Here is a 14,541-nt window from a genome sequence, read left to right as displayed (position 1 = left end):
ATTGGGAGGTAATTAATCCCGTGCACTACTTTGTCATTTTGATTTAAATTAAAATTCTTCATTGAATTTGTAATGGGTAAGAAAGCAAGTTAATATTTTTGATTTTAGATAGCTGTTTCATTCCAATACTGACAGGGAAGGTGACACTAACTTTACTATTTGCTATGAGATCTGTATACTTAATTTGTATATGTAATCTGTATACTTAGAATATTTTGAAAGGCTAAATTATTTGTGGAATAAACAAAAAAACTTTCTACAGTTAATTTTCATGAAATACATGAATGACAACTCAGAAGTTAGATTTTACAATAACATACAGGATGTGGTGATGTTGTAATAAGGTATTATTCATTTGTCTTGGGAAAGTCTGAGAACAAGTCTTACCCAATGTAATAATTACTAAAAAAAAACAAACCCCAAACCCAAACAGCCGAAAACCCCCGAACTCAAAACACAACTGTCTTTTACTTCATAGGTCAAGAGTTCCATTTTTTTGCTGCAAAGCAGATTGGTTTCAGTAGATTTCATTTTTAAGTGGCTGAGTAATATTCTGTAAAGATGAATGCTTAAAAATTTTCCCTCCAAATCATTCTATTCATGTGTTTTTGGTACTCCTTATTAAGAGATATTGTTCTCTAAAGAAATTGCTTTCATGATACTGTTGATGTGCTCATAGTTTTTTTTTTTTCTTTTAGGAAGTGAGGGTGTGTTAAGGATGCCATGTTAACATTTCAAAAAGTTATGATATGACATCTTCAATGTCTGGATATCTGTACTATAACAGTCTTGTATTTGCATATTACTTGTTCTTTCAAATGAAGAATGCTCATGGAATACCATTTTTTCACCTGTTATTGTTCAGTGTGCGGTTCCCTTTTTTGCAGATATTTATCCTCAGTGTGTCCCTCCAGATGATAATTGATCTCTTCCTAAAAAAAGTCTGAGACAGGGCAGCTGAAACAGCTTGTGAGACTGTTTCTTTCTGACTCTGAAGGAAGTAATTAAACTAGTTCAGGTTATGCATCTAAAAGTTAGATGTCTAGAATTAGTTAAAATGAATCCCACTCATGAGTGCCTCAGGCTGGACACCTAGGAAATGAGAAACGTGTACACTGTGAGAAGATAATTATTTTTCAGTCTCTAATGTAAATAAATGATTTAATATTAATAACATGGGGAGGTAATTTGCCTCCTTACTAATGATGCAGACTTACAAATAGGCCCAAGAGCCACAGCAGTAGTAGTAACATGATGGTAAGACAATTTGACAGGACACTCCTACTCAGCAATAGGACACTCGGAGTGTGTGTGAAAGGGCAAGGATAGCAACAATGTTAGAAAGGAAATAGTACCAGCAATGCAGAAAAGTTTATTTTCTTTGCTTAACTTTGTCTATAACATTCATGTAACTTACAATAATAGTGTAAAAATAATTCTTCTAGCATGAGGACCCAACCAAGCCTTGGGGTAAGTAGTTCATGATACTGGCTGAAGTTTGTTTGTCTAGGTTGTCTTATCTGTTGCCTGAAATCTGAATGCTTTACATTGAAGGAGGAAATCAGTCTTGTAGGTTTTGTCGTCAGCCTGTAAAGGCCTTTGCTCTTTATTTGAAGGATGCTGCCTATAAATAAATGTGGTAGTGTTTGGCTGTGATACAAAGCAAATTCACAAGTGTGCTGAAAGAACTCAGGCTATTTGTGCATCTCTTCAGAAGCAAAATGTGGGTAGGGTTTAGATGAAAGCTGCAGCTTGTTTAACTAGACCAGTTAGGAGAGAACTTGGCTGATAATATATGATCAGTTTTCAGAAAAAGAGGGTTATGTAAGCTTATTTCAAAATACAATAGAACTGTGCATTCAGAGAATGAGTTAAAGGCTTTTAGTATTAGGGAGCTCAATCCAAAGGAAAAGAAAACAATTAGCTGTATTTCTGACAGAAGCCACTTGTATAATTTCTGTAGGCTGTCATCCCTGAAGCTCATTCAGATGGTACGGTGTGCAATGGAATACACAAAATAAATTGCAAAACTGACAGCAAAGGAAAAATTAATAAGAGTAGAGGAAATTTGTGCTCCATTTTTTTCCACTATCAGTTAATATACTGGTGGTGGTTAATGAAACTACCTGAAGAAACAAAGATGAAATTTCAGAGTAAATTCTGCTAAAGCTCCAGGGAAATGTAGACAGCAGGCAGAGGTGTAGGAACTTGGTGTCACAGTGGAGTCAGTGTTTTGTGACAATCATAAGATGAATATGCTGTGTGCTATTCCATAAGCATTTATAGGAACTTTTTTGTTTTCTTAAAGCCCAGTTGGATTGGAAGCTTATTGTATTTCAACTCCTAATGAGGACAAGATGAGGTCATGAATCTCCCTGATAAATGTGAGTATATACATATGCTTTGAGGAACACTGCTGACCTACAGAGCCTTTTTTCTTGGCTAATGAATCATAGAATGGTTTGGATTGGAAGGAATCTTTAAAGATCATCTAGTCTGACCCCCTGCCATGGGCAGGGACACCTTCCACTAGATCAGGTTATTCAAAGCCCCATCCAGCCTGGCCTTGAACACCCCAATGATGGGGCATCCACAGGTCTTCTGGGCAACCTGTTCCAGTGACTCACCACCCTCATTGTAAAAAATTTCTTCCTTATATCCAATCTAAATCTACGTCCTTTCAGTTTAAAACTGTTGCCCCTTGTCTTGTCACTACAGGCCCTGGTAAAAAGTCAATCTCCATCTTTCTTACAAGCCCCTTTAAGCATTGAAAGGTCTCCCCAGAACCTTCTGTTCTCCAGGCTAAACCCTAACTCTGTCTGCCTTCATAGGAGAGGTGTTCCAGCCCTGATCATTTTTGTGGCCCTCTTCTGGACCTGCTCTAATGGGTCCATGTCTGTCTTGTGCTGGGAACCCCAGAGCTGGATACAGTACTCCAGATGGGGTCTTAAAAGAGCAGAGTAAAGGGGGTAGAATAATCTCCCTTGACTTGCTGGCCACACTTCTTTTTATGCAGCCCAGGATACAATTGGCTTTCCAGGCTGCAAGCGCACATGGCCAGCTCATACCAATTTTTCATCCACCAGTATCCCCAAGTCCTTTTCCACAGGGGTGCTCTCAATCAATTAATCTCCCAGCCTGTATTGATATTGGGGTTTGCATCAATCTGTTGCAGGACCTTGTGCTTGGCCTTGTTGAACTTCATGAGGTTCACATGGGCCCACTCCTCAAGCCTGTCAAGTCCTTCTGGATGGTGTCCCTTCTCTCAAGTGTATCAACTATACCATTCAACTTGATGTCATGTGCAAACTTGCTGAGGGTGCATTCAATCCCATTGTCTGTGATTGAAGATATTAAATAGTATTGGTCCCAGTATGGACCCTTGAGACACACCAGTCATTACTGGTTTTCATTTGGACATTGACGTGTTACATGTAACTCTTTGGATGTGGCCATTGAGCCAACTCCTTATCTAACAGTCCATCCATCAAGTCCATATCTCCAACTTAGAGGCAAGAATGTTGTGGAGGACTGTCAAGTCCTGGTAGATGACATCAGTTGCTCTTCCCTTGTCCACTGATGCAGTCACTCCATTGTAGAAGGCCACTAGATTAGTCAGGCATGAATTGCCATTGGTGAAGCCATGTTGGCTATTTCTAATCACCTCCCTGTGTTCCATATGCTTTGACATAACTTCCAGGAGGATCTGTTCCATGATCTTACTGGGCACTGAGATGAGGCTGACTGGTCGGTAGTTCCCAGGGTCCTCCTTATCTTCTTTAAAAATGGGTGTGATATTCCCATTTTTCCAGTCACTGGGGACTTTGCCTGACTGCCATGACTTTTCAAATGTGATGGAGAACGGCTTGGCAACTATATCAGCCAGTTTCCTCAGGACCCTGGGATGCATCTCATCAGGTCAGATAGACTTGTTTATGTAATGAAACTGTCAATTGAATGAATTGAGATGCATGGTTGTTCATGCAGCTGTATATAGAACAAAAATTTTAGAGAATATCCCTTCTCAGCCCATCTTCTTGCCTGCCTTTTGGTTTCACGTGGAGTATCTATAAATAGGAATGCTAATAGATGTACTGTTCTTGAAATTTTTTGGGTAAACAAAACCCCCACAATCTCTCCCCCCAAATCTACCTGTGACAGCAAGGATTTACTTTAGGTGATGCTGAACAATTTATAGCTTACTGGGCTGTGTTTTTCCCAGTGGCCTGAGACTCATTTATCTGTATCTAATTCTATGAACACAGGGGCCTGAATTCTAAAGTGACTCGAGCCTACTTTGTACACTAATAGTGATGCAGGCTGCCTTTAAGACCTTGTGTATGTGGTTCCAGAAGATCATCTTAAGGTACGTTGGGTTGAAATAACAATTCTGACACCGTTTTATCACTGTGATGCCAATAAGGAGAGGATAAGAGCATGTATGTCTGTTCCCAAATGTCACACTACCTCCTGAGGAATAATGTATCTGGTATAAGTTAAAACAGCCATTTGGCCATAGTAATAGTTATATCTGGGACACAATCTTGTGGATAAGATGACCAAGTCCTCTACAGTGGTATTACACTACCTTTTTACATCCTTTCTTCAATTGCATTATTTACTCCTTGACTAAAGCTTTTTTCCTGCATTACTTGGTTATCACTGTGATATTGCAATAATCTTCCCTGCACTGTGAACTGAATTATTGGGTATTTCTCAACTACAAATGCACTGCTACAAAGTTCCAAGCAATGATTTTTGTAATTAAACTCTGTTTCCAGTTTACTTTACTTTGCTTACATTATCTGGTTGGGCAATCATTGTCTGGAACATAATAAAATAACTTAAATTACTGTTCTTGTAAGAATAAACCAAACAATAATTAATATGCCATTGCTTCCTTGGGGACATTCTTTGAACATTTCAATGAAAAAGTTGAGAAAACATGAAGAGAAATCGATAGAATATGGAAATCATGTTGCCGTAAAGGAGTATTTGAACATTTCATTCAAAATGCTTAGAGAATGTTAAAGAATTAAATAAAATGTAAAAACTAAAAGATTTCCTACGGCAGGGAGCCTTTAAGGCAAAAGTGTAACGAATCATGTGAGGAATATTGCTCAAGTGCAGTTCCTGTTCTTAAAATCAAATGAGCTAGACCTTTACAAAATTGTGGTATTAAAGGTGTGTACGTGTGTGCGCACAACTTTTTTATTCAGTCTACTGTAGACATAGTTAAACTAGATTAACCTAGTAAATGTACTGCAAACAGTGTAACAGTAGCACTTTTTTACTGTAATCAGTGGTAGACTTTTGAGAGGCAGACTAAATATACAAATAATATGCCTGCAATAAGGCTCACTGCCACAAATAGGTACACACTACTAGCTGATCTTGAGCTAGCCACTTTAAAGCTAATTGAGTAGTTCAAATTAGATGTCTAAACGTTTTTCATAATGTCTATCACATTAATTTCTGTTCCTAAATGAGGCCTTTAAATCTCTCACCATACAAATAATGACAACCCCCCCAACCAAATAAAAAAAACCCCAACAGCAAGAGATATGCTAACCCTTCTCTAAAGCACAGTGCAAAAAGCATTTCATACTATTAATGCTTCTGTGTTTATAATAGACTTCATAGATTAAGTCATGGTTGAAAAGATGGTGCTTTCTCTTGCTGGATACTCTACCTGTATGTAAATGAGTTATAAATGTTCTGTGCCTTACTACATATATCTCAAATACATTTGCCTTCCCCCTGAAAGCAATGGCAAAACCCCAAAGACTATCTTGGTAAATTGTTGGGTGTCACTGTTCAGCTAGACTGAAAATAGGCTGTAAAAATGCCTATTTTCTTCCCTTCACAAATCTTTAATTGACTTTCCTGTTTTTTTGACTATGAACTTCTCAATGAAGAGCTATCTTTTCCTGAATTCCTGGAAAACTGTTAGTATATTCTGTGAACAGCTATGGACAAATAACTCAATAAGTGGCTAACCCTCAATAGCCTCTATTTTTTAATAGATATTAAGGCATATTGCAAAAAAATACTGTTTTACCCAATGAGCTTGGGCCTGGAGTGGGGTATGTGTGTATTATATAAATTTTTTTTTTGTCCTAAACTAAGCTGTTGGAGTTCCTTTAGAATATAAGAAGACATAAGGATGTGGTTTAGGTTGCTGCCAACTATATCCAGACTGAGAAGAGCTGTGGAAAATTTTAATTTTCTGGAGGAGGTTTAACTTGGATGCACTAAATGCTTGTTGCAAAGGGATTTTAAACCTTTAAGTGTCTGACAGATGAATTATGTCAAAGGAAGAACTATAAATTATTAGAATGAATGCATGATCTGTGTGGTATGAAATAATAAAACTAGTGACGTTATTACTAGGAGAATGAATGTAAATGTAGAAAGCAAAATCTACTAAAAACAAATGTCCAAGTTTAACAGTGTGTTGAATTATATGGGAGGCCTACTACATATGAGACAGCTAAAGAAGAGTTTAAAACAAAAGAACTGTACAATGATTTTCAGTAACTTACAATTATCTGTTTTTTCTTTCCTAATGGAAGAAGATAACACTTGTGTGTACAGTGAAGATACGTAACTAATGAATTTACTGACCTGCAGAAAGGAGCATGATTGTAACTAATCTTGTACATGTACACTGGCTCACAGCCTTAATGAGGTTGTAAATTTGCTTTAGGGCATGATTATTCAAAACTACTTACATCACTAGAAGGTGCCAGGAGCATGAAATTCAGAAATATTCCTGTGGTTTTGTTCATGGCACTTAAAACGTGTAATTAATTAACCTACTTCATATGCATCCTAGTTACAACCATAAAATAAAGGAAATTATCTGAATTCTTCAAATGCAGTAGTAAAGTTTCCTGTAATTATTCTTTCTGCTGTACAAATGGAGGACTTAATAAACTTACCCTATGCTAACATTAATCTTAGGCAAACATTCTAAATTCAAGTGTGTTATTTTCTATAAGCTCATTCACTGATTTACTGTCTGTAGTCTATTGTATTGTACATAATAATACACAATGTACTTTGCCACTTGGTAAAATGTGCTCAAAGGAGGGTCAGGCCTGAAATAGATATGGTTTGCAAGGGAAGACATTATTCATGGGAGCTCATGCAGCTCCAGATTTATGACAATGCTGTGTTTCATTAGCACAAATTTGAAATGAATCACCAGCTTGGTAAATGAAATGAAGAGGTGTGTAAGAGAGGAATAACACTCAGCTCCAGATCCCATTCTAGCTTGATTACAGCCTGTCTTTAGGATTAGAACTATGTTGTTTAGGTTTTTTGTTGTTGGTTCATGGTGCCGAAGAATTTTTTTTCCATTTGGGGGACAGTTACACTAGTGAGCTTTGAAATGTATAAAAGTTTAGGCTGAGAGTAGAGACGTTCCAATGACCGGTTTACTAGAGGGGAGAAGTATGAGTCTGAACGTGTCTACTTCACAGGCTTGCTCTCAAGCTAAACTCCGCCAATTTTCAGAAAAATCTTGTGGAGGTTTGGATCCTGTTGATACTAGGGCTGCCAGAACTTTTACTGCTTTTGCATATATAGAAATAATAAGATTACTTTTTCTTTCCCCCAGAAGTGGCTATGGGAAGAATTGTACTAACAGAAACAGCAGGTTTAGAATGCTTTTTATCAATGCAGTCTATACTGCATAAACTTTTAGAATAATATTTCAATTTAAGGTGATAGTCATAGTTGCTTGCATGACACTGAAGCAGTGATAGGTCATGCAAGAGATTTGAGGATTCAGCCTTTTCAAATTTGGTATATAAATGAACATACCATTTCCAATATAAAACTTGAATCTAAATCTTGAAGATCAGATGCTGGTCTGTAGTGCTGTCATAACATCAAAGAATGGAAGTTGATATAGATTACTTATAGAATCGAGTACAGATTGAAGGCTAGTGCTGAAAACTAATTCTTCCTATATTATGCAACCAGTTTGCAAAGTATTAGAATGTTCTTATGGATAAAAAAAATAAAATGAGAACAGTGTTTTTCTGTTTGACCTTAGAAGAAGCTAGGATACAAAAATTACCATGGGTTAAATCTTTTGTTTCTTATATTTGTATAATTCCGTTAGCCATATGGGGCAGAACAGGATATAGGTTAAGCATTTCCAGAACCCATTTTTGCTTCTCCTTTGGATTACTTAGATATTGCATCAGAGGTATTCTGTGCTTATTTCCTTCCTTCCTAGAGTAAATGGGCAGGGATTAGAGGGAGATTTTGCTTTACTTTACCTCCTACTCATTAACCAAGCAGCTGAGATACTGCAAGTGCACTGTGTATGGTAATTGCTGATAGTGATGAATTACTGTCTTCCTCCTGAAGGACAGGGAAGAGCTATTAATTTGATGAGTGTATCTGAAGCATATTTTCTTTCTGTAACAGTTGGTTGTGTATCTTCCCGGGATTGTAACAAAAAGCTTCTATTTTCTGTAGCACTTTACATATAAAGGTTTTCCTTTTTAATAAAAAAGTATTTTCTTTTAGTTTTTATTATCTTAATGGCCTGAAATTATCATGCACACATGTGCAGGATGGAACTGAGATTTTTCCAGTGAACTTGTTATGACACTTTTCTTTGTAGAATTATAAATACTGGCAGTTATTTCCTTAGTGTCAATTAAAGTTCTTATAGTTGTTCCCAGCTTTGCTCTAATGCCATGTGTATATCTTTTAAGCAGAATGTGCTCTGTACTAAATGGCTTTGTTTAGAGTGTTTCTAATAGAAATGTCCCTGACACATGTATCTGCTTGGTCTGTGTAATCTCTTGTAGAATGTTTTCTGGCACTGAACTGACAATGTATGTTTAAGCAAGCATGCTTTAGTTTTTGCATCTCTGCTAGTAATTAATGTATAGCTTGGGGTATCCCCAGTTAATTACGGGGACAACCAAGTTTTAATGAGATGTATGCAATCAGGCATTTGATTGTATATAATATTTAAGAAAAACGTTATGTGCAGAAAAACTTTTGTGAAATGATGTGGGTATGGGTGTGGTGAAACTTTTGATTCCATTTTTTAATTGGCCTATTTTGGGGCTAAATATCGGGTCTACCCAATGTTTGTGAGAACATTCCTGTTGAATTGGACAGGAACAGTACTTGGATGAAACTGAGTCAAGGCTTCTCTGTGATGGTTCTCTGTGCATACTACTTTAACAGACAGCATTGGGTTTTGACAGTATTCCAGAGGATCAAGCCATAAAGGTAAATCTAAATAGTTCAGGGAAGCAGTATGTAGGCCTTCTATCACTTAAACTCTGTTTTGAAAGTACAGGCAGGATTTGGGTGACAATGTAATCCTTGAACCAGTACTCAGCACAGGGGGAGTGTAATGCTTAGAAATTCAGTTTCCCTGAAGTCAATGAAAATCTTCCACTGCCTGCAAGGGATAGTGAGCTAGGAGAGTAATAATCTAGGACTTCATCCTTCTATGGATGATCGTATTTAGTATGGATATGTGTGTACAATCAGGCATATATATATTTTCATATATTTCTTTTAATATATATATAAAAAAGTTTACATGCCTGTATGTGCTAAGGGGGAAGAGAGATGTTCCTTAGTCTGCTTCACAAAATGACTTCATTTCTTTATTAGCAAAACACAGTTTATTCACACACAAGCCAGAAAAAAGTGTCCTTTCCTAATCCTGGAGTTTTGTTACTGGTTTTCCCACCTCATGTGTGAGTGGAATTGAGGGTGTCACCTCATTGTGGTCAGTTCCACACCTTTTTCAGGGTAAACAGCATGCAAACTTGTATAAGCAGCATCTGAGCCAAGGCCCTTTTATAAACCAAACTTTAATTTGTTGTTATTTTGGCATCTATGAATGTGTGTGAGACCACGTAGGCTGGCTGTGGAAGACGCACTATAAAAACTAACAGTGGAATGTTCATCTGGAGATATTCTGTGTTATTTCTGAAAACTTGGGGCCCAATCCTGCCACCTTCTCTCACGCTAACCATCCCACTAAGGTCAGCCAGTGATTATGCTTCTTTAAGGATGACTTATGCGCATAAAACTTTACTGGATGTGATATATGGGTGGAATTTTCAAACTTCATAAGGGACTTAGATAAACTGTGTCTGCTGACATCCGTTGGATGTTGAAATGCAATCTGTGCCTTTGGAATTAAATAAAAACTAAGTTGATTTAGGTGGGGAAAAGTCTTTGTATTTAGTTGTATCTTTTATTTTATAGGTGTTCACTTATAAGGACCTGGTTGTGGGAGTTACCAAAGAAATGTAAAGGTGAGAAGTGGGTTGCAGACTATCCTAGTGGTGTCCAGTCCTTGGTAAAACAAGGATTAAAAGTGCAAGTGGAACATAAAGCTGACAAAGAAGCAAAGTTCTGTGAGCAATACAAACAAGCTGGAGCAGTAATTAATGTGAAAACTATATTGGGTTCTGATACTGTTTCAAAGGTAAGTTTATCATTTGATGTGAATAATGTAACCATATTTATTCTGAAGACCCAAAGTTTCTTTTCATATTTGTACCAAATTAGTTGAGTTACCTATAGTATGAAATCATTTGGCAAGCAGATGTAGCTTCATATATTTGCAGTAAAGGAATGGATATTTTGTATGCCAGCACTGTAGACTTCTATTAAAATTCTTTTGTAGTAGAGATCTTGTTTTATGTATGTCCCAGACTATTCTATTAGTGATCTCTAGCTTGTGTAACCTTTTGCTAAATAAGTCACTTGCCCAACTGGTGGAATTCTGGTCACTTAATACAAATTAATTTAGTTTACTTCTGTTTACTATTGCTGGTCCTAGAGCCTCAATCCTGTGCCAGGATCTGTTCCATCTGTACTTAGTATAGAGAACATATTGAGAGCATAGTAGAGGGCAGCACAAGGGAAAAGATTCCATATGATTATTTAAAGCTGACTCTTAGACTTAATACTAGCTTAAATTATTAGTATGTTTAATTAAACAAGCATGATACGTTTTGTGTCCAAGCTTAAATGAGGATCTAGGAGTGCATGAAGCAACTTTGCTCAAGAAGAATGTAGCACTTGTCAGCCTTGTCTATCCAGGTCTGAACCCAGTCCTCCTGACAAACGTACTGAATGCAAAGCTACAGTTCTAGCAATGGACTAAGTTGCTCAAGGATATGATGCCCTTAGCACGATGGCCAACATCTGCAGAGTACTACCAGACAATAACATTAGTGCACTACTGTTATTCTCGCATGCTAGATCATACTGGATTATTGTTTGTCCTGCTGTGGGTTTTACCACACAGGTAGAATTATCTCAGAAGGGAGACTAGAGCAATGCTGGCAGTTTCTAGAACTTGCTTTCCAGATGGGCACTGGGAGAGGAGGAGCCAGCTGAAATATTGTCTACATGAAGCAAAAACAGAGCTAGCAAAGGATGGTTTTCCTCACTATTCGGGACACACAGCACAACCCAAAGGAGGGAGTGAAAAAAGAACTGAATTAACCTAATCTGTGTCAGCTAAATGTGATCATCAGTTTAGAAACTAAAGCAATTTCAGCTTTAGGAATACTCCCCCATTTTCTGGCTTCTGCTTTACACAAGCAGTCCTAAAGAAATGGTTTTGACTGCTTTTCCAAAAGGTTGAACTTTTTTTTTCAGGCTGATATATCATGGGTGGCGCTTTTGCTACTTAAGCATCACTCTTTCTTTTTGTAAAATATACTGTACATGCCCTTTCTAAGAACGATAGCTATTATAGGTATAAATCAAAACTAATCTTAGTAAATCCATTGAGACATATGGTAAGAAATTCCACTGAAGGTATGATAAGTGTGTCTTATATTTGGCATAGCTTTAACATACCAATTCTTATTATTTTTCCATGATAATCTCTCACACAAGGAGTGTAATGTAAGATTGTTTGCAAAGGAAAGTGTGAACTGATCACAACATGCAAACAGGATTGTCTTCAGCTTGGAGACCTCTAATACTGTCTTTGAAGCTGCTGTGTTTATTTTGAGGCCTGGCCCTGGGCACAGTACGAAGTGGGTAAAAGAATCTGTTACCCTTCCTAAACTTGCAGCCTCTGACAACTAAAGGTGCAAAATTCTCCCTGCTGGTTTTGAACTCTGGCTCCCCATGTAGTATCGCATTGCATTAGTGGCCAAACAGTCAAGACCAGTTGTCATTCAGTGTAAGACAGTTTTGAAACAATTCAGATTTGGAACAGATTTCAAAGCCATTTAGACTTTGATAAGGAATTCATTAAAAAAAAACCACCCACAAACAACTAGTTTAAATACTGAACCAATTATTTATGTACATAGGCTACATATTGAAATAGTTTAAAATTCGAACCAGTTAATCTCAAGCAGAATCAATTTCATAAAGATATCAAACACATAAGTGCTTCATTGAACAAGGCATTTTCCCTGCCACTGTTTTATTCAGAAATCATCTGAAAACAGTTTTTCATATCACTGCTTATGATTTGATATGGCATTCCACTGTGGAGGTACAGAGTGAATGTAGTCCTCTGTTTTCCCCATCATGCATAACATGCTGTAGCAAAGTAATTTTATGCACTTCTTTTCTGCTTTCTGTATATCCAAAGAAGTTAAGTGCTCTTTCATAGCAAGAAGGATGTTTGGGCCCATCCCTGGGCCACTCCTGCTTAGCTGTTAATATCCTATATGCAAAAGAGAAACAAATCTTTCCTGGGATTTTTATTTCTGTAAAACCTGTCCAGGACTCGGATATCTAAGTGTCCTGAGAATCAGTAACCAATAAGCTTAACTTTTAGTGTTAAATTGTACAAAATCTATATTTTAATGCAAGACTTTCTGTAAATCTTGACTAATTTTAAGAATAAGGTACAGCTAGCCTGATGTACTCAGAGGCTAATGCCTTTATCATAATATGTCTAACAAAACAGCAATGGACATATAAGGAGTGAAGCTGAATCAAACCATAAGTGGTTTGCTTTCTTTGAATCTGAACAACAATTCAAACCAAGATCTCATGTTGCTTTATAGGAGACCCATTTAGCAAAAAGACTTGGCACTTACTGCAGTCTGCAGAGCAGCAATTTGTCCTCCCTTCTTTTCCCCACTAGAGGTGAACACTAAGCTGCTATTGAAGGGAGAGAACTGGTTCACTCTCAATACCTGTATTCTCATGCTGTTACTGCTTGGAGTGCCCTGTAGCTGCTTGAGGTCACATCTGCTTTCACCCAAACCTTGCCTCAATTCCATTATAACTCTGTCATGTGCATGTTTATGCTCTGTGCCATGTATATGCAGGCTTAGATTTGCCAAGGAGAAAGGAGGTAAGAGAAATTAAATCCTCTCCAACATATTCTTCTATTTCCCACTTCACTGTCACAGTGCTGTCACCACTGGTTTCCAGTGAAGTTCAGTTGCCAGGGTTTCTCTCAATCATCAGCCTCACATCCTACACTGAGGGAGCTGGAACTATATTGGGATGCTGTTTTAAGAATGTGGCAGTTAAGAAGAGACAAGGTTAATATCTTGTGGTTTAGGTTTCCTAATGTTAAAGTTTCTCGCATCATCCCAATGAGAAACCTCACTCTGGTTCTGATGGAACCAGCTCTAGACAAATGGTGACAGTGACACCTTTGTGCAAGTACCAACTCTGACTCTGGTGGGCAGGCTCAGCTCAATGATGCAAAGCAGGTTTTTTTCTGTGACCCCTGTCTACTTGCAGGTGGATGGAAAGAGGTTGCTTTATTATGTATCCTACTTGTTTTGGCCCTCCACACTTTCAGGAAATCATAGGAAATCATCTACCAGTAATTTTTCCCTCTTGGAATAAGACTGACCCAGTAAAGAGGTCCATCTCCTAGTATTTCTTATTTCCATACCTTCTGAATCCATACAGTCTATGGACCTTTTAATACATCTATTAAATATCTTATGAAATACCAGTGTTCAAGTTTCTTTGTCTTCCCTTCTGGCAGTGAGTGTGTCTAGGATGAGTTAATTGATCAGTATGGTGGGAGCAAGTGAAAGCTAAATAAGTGAGAAACCTCTGTTTATGATTTAAAAAAAAAAAGGGAGGTTCTGCTACTGCTTTAGTCCTTCCAGACCCCTCAGACTAAAATTTTTTTATTATTCTTACTTGCAAAATATAAATTATCAGGGTATTTTATGTCTTTGAGAGAAAACACAAAGAAGTGGCTAATGAACAAAACTGTGCAGAAGTAAGCAGTTAATTTCAGTATGATCTGAATTAGTGTCTGGCTAGCTAAACTGAGATAGTTGGAGATGGGTAAACTACCCATTAACAAACATTGTAACATAGGAAAACAGTAAGTTTATGGCGCTGGTACTCCCTCAATAGCAAAGATTCCACAGAATAGGATTCAGTAATGATTACTAAAGAAGAAAGAGAATTAAACTCTCATATGCTGGTATTTGGAGAGCTTTGATGGGGCATTTTCATTCCCTGGTGTTTTCAAATCAGACTTTTGTAGTCAGACTAAACTGAAGCATATTATACAAGCCAGAA

At 37.4% G+C, this 14,541-nt stretch overlaps 1 long non-coding RNA gene across 1 annotated transcript; it reads left to right on the top strand.

The window, feature by feature from the left end:
- Positions 1 to 2,314: 2,314 nt before the first annotated feature.
- On the top strand, positions 2,315 to 10,325 carry LOC127020497 (uncharacterized). Its single transcript, XR_007767084.1, has 3 exons — positions 2,315 to 2,384; positions 4,266 to 4,366; positions 10,264 to 10,325. It is a non-coding gene; the product is annotated as an uncharacterized LOC127020497 (long non-coding RNA).
- The last annotated feature ends 4,216 nt before the right edge of the window (positions 10,326 to 14,541 follow it).

This window comes from Gymnogyps californianus, chromosome 11 (genome assembly GCF_018139145.2).
Source record: "Gymnogyps californianus isolate 813 chromosome 11, ASM1813914v2, whole genome shotgun sequence".
Lineage (NCBI taxonomy): Eukaryota > Metazoa > Chordata > Aves > Accipitriformes > Cathartidae > Gymnogyps > Gymnogyps californianus.
Note: the sequence above shows the minus strand (reverse complement) of the source record. Positions and strands in the feature narration are given on the sequence as shown.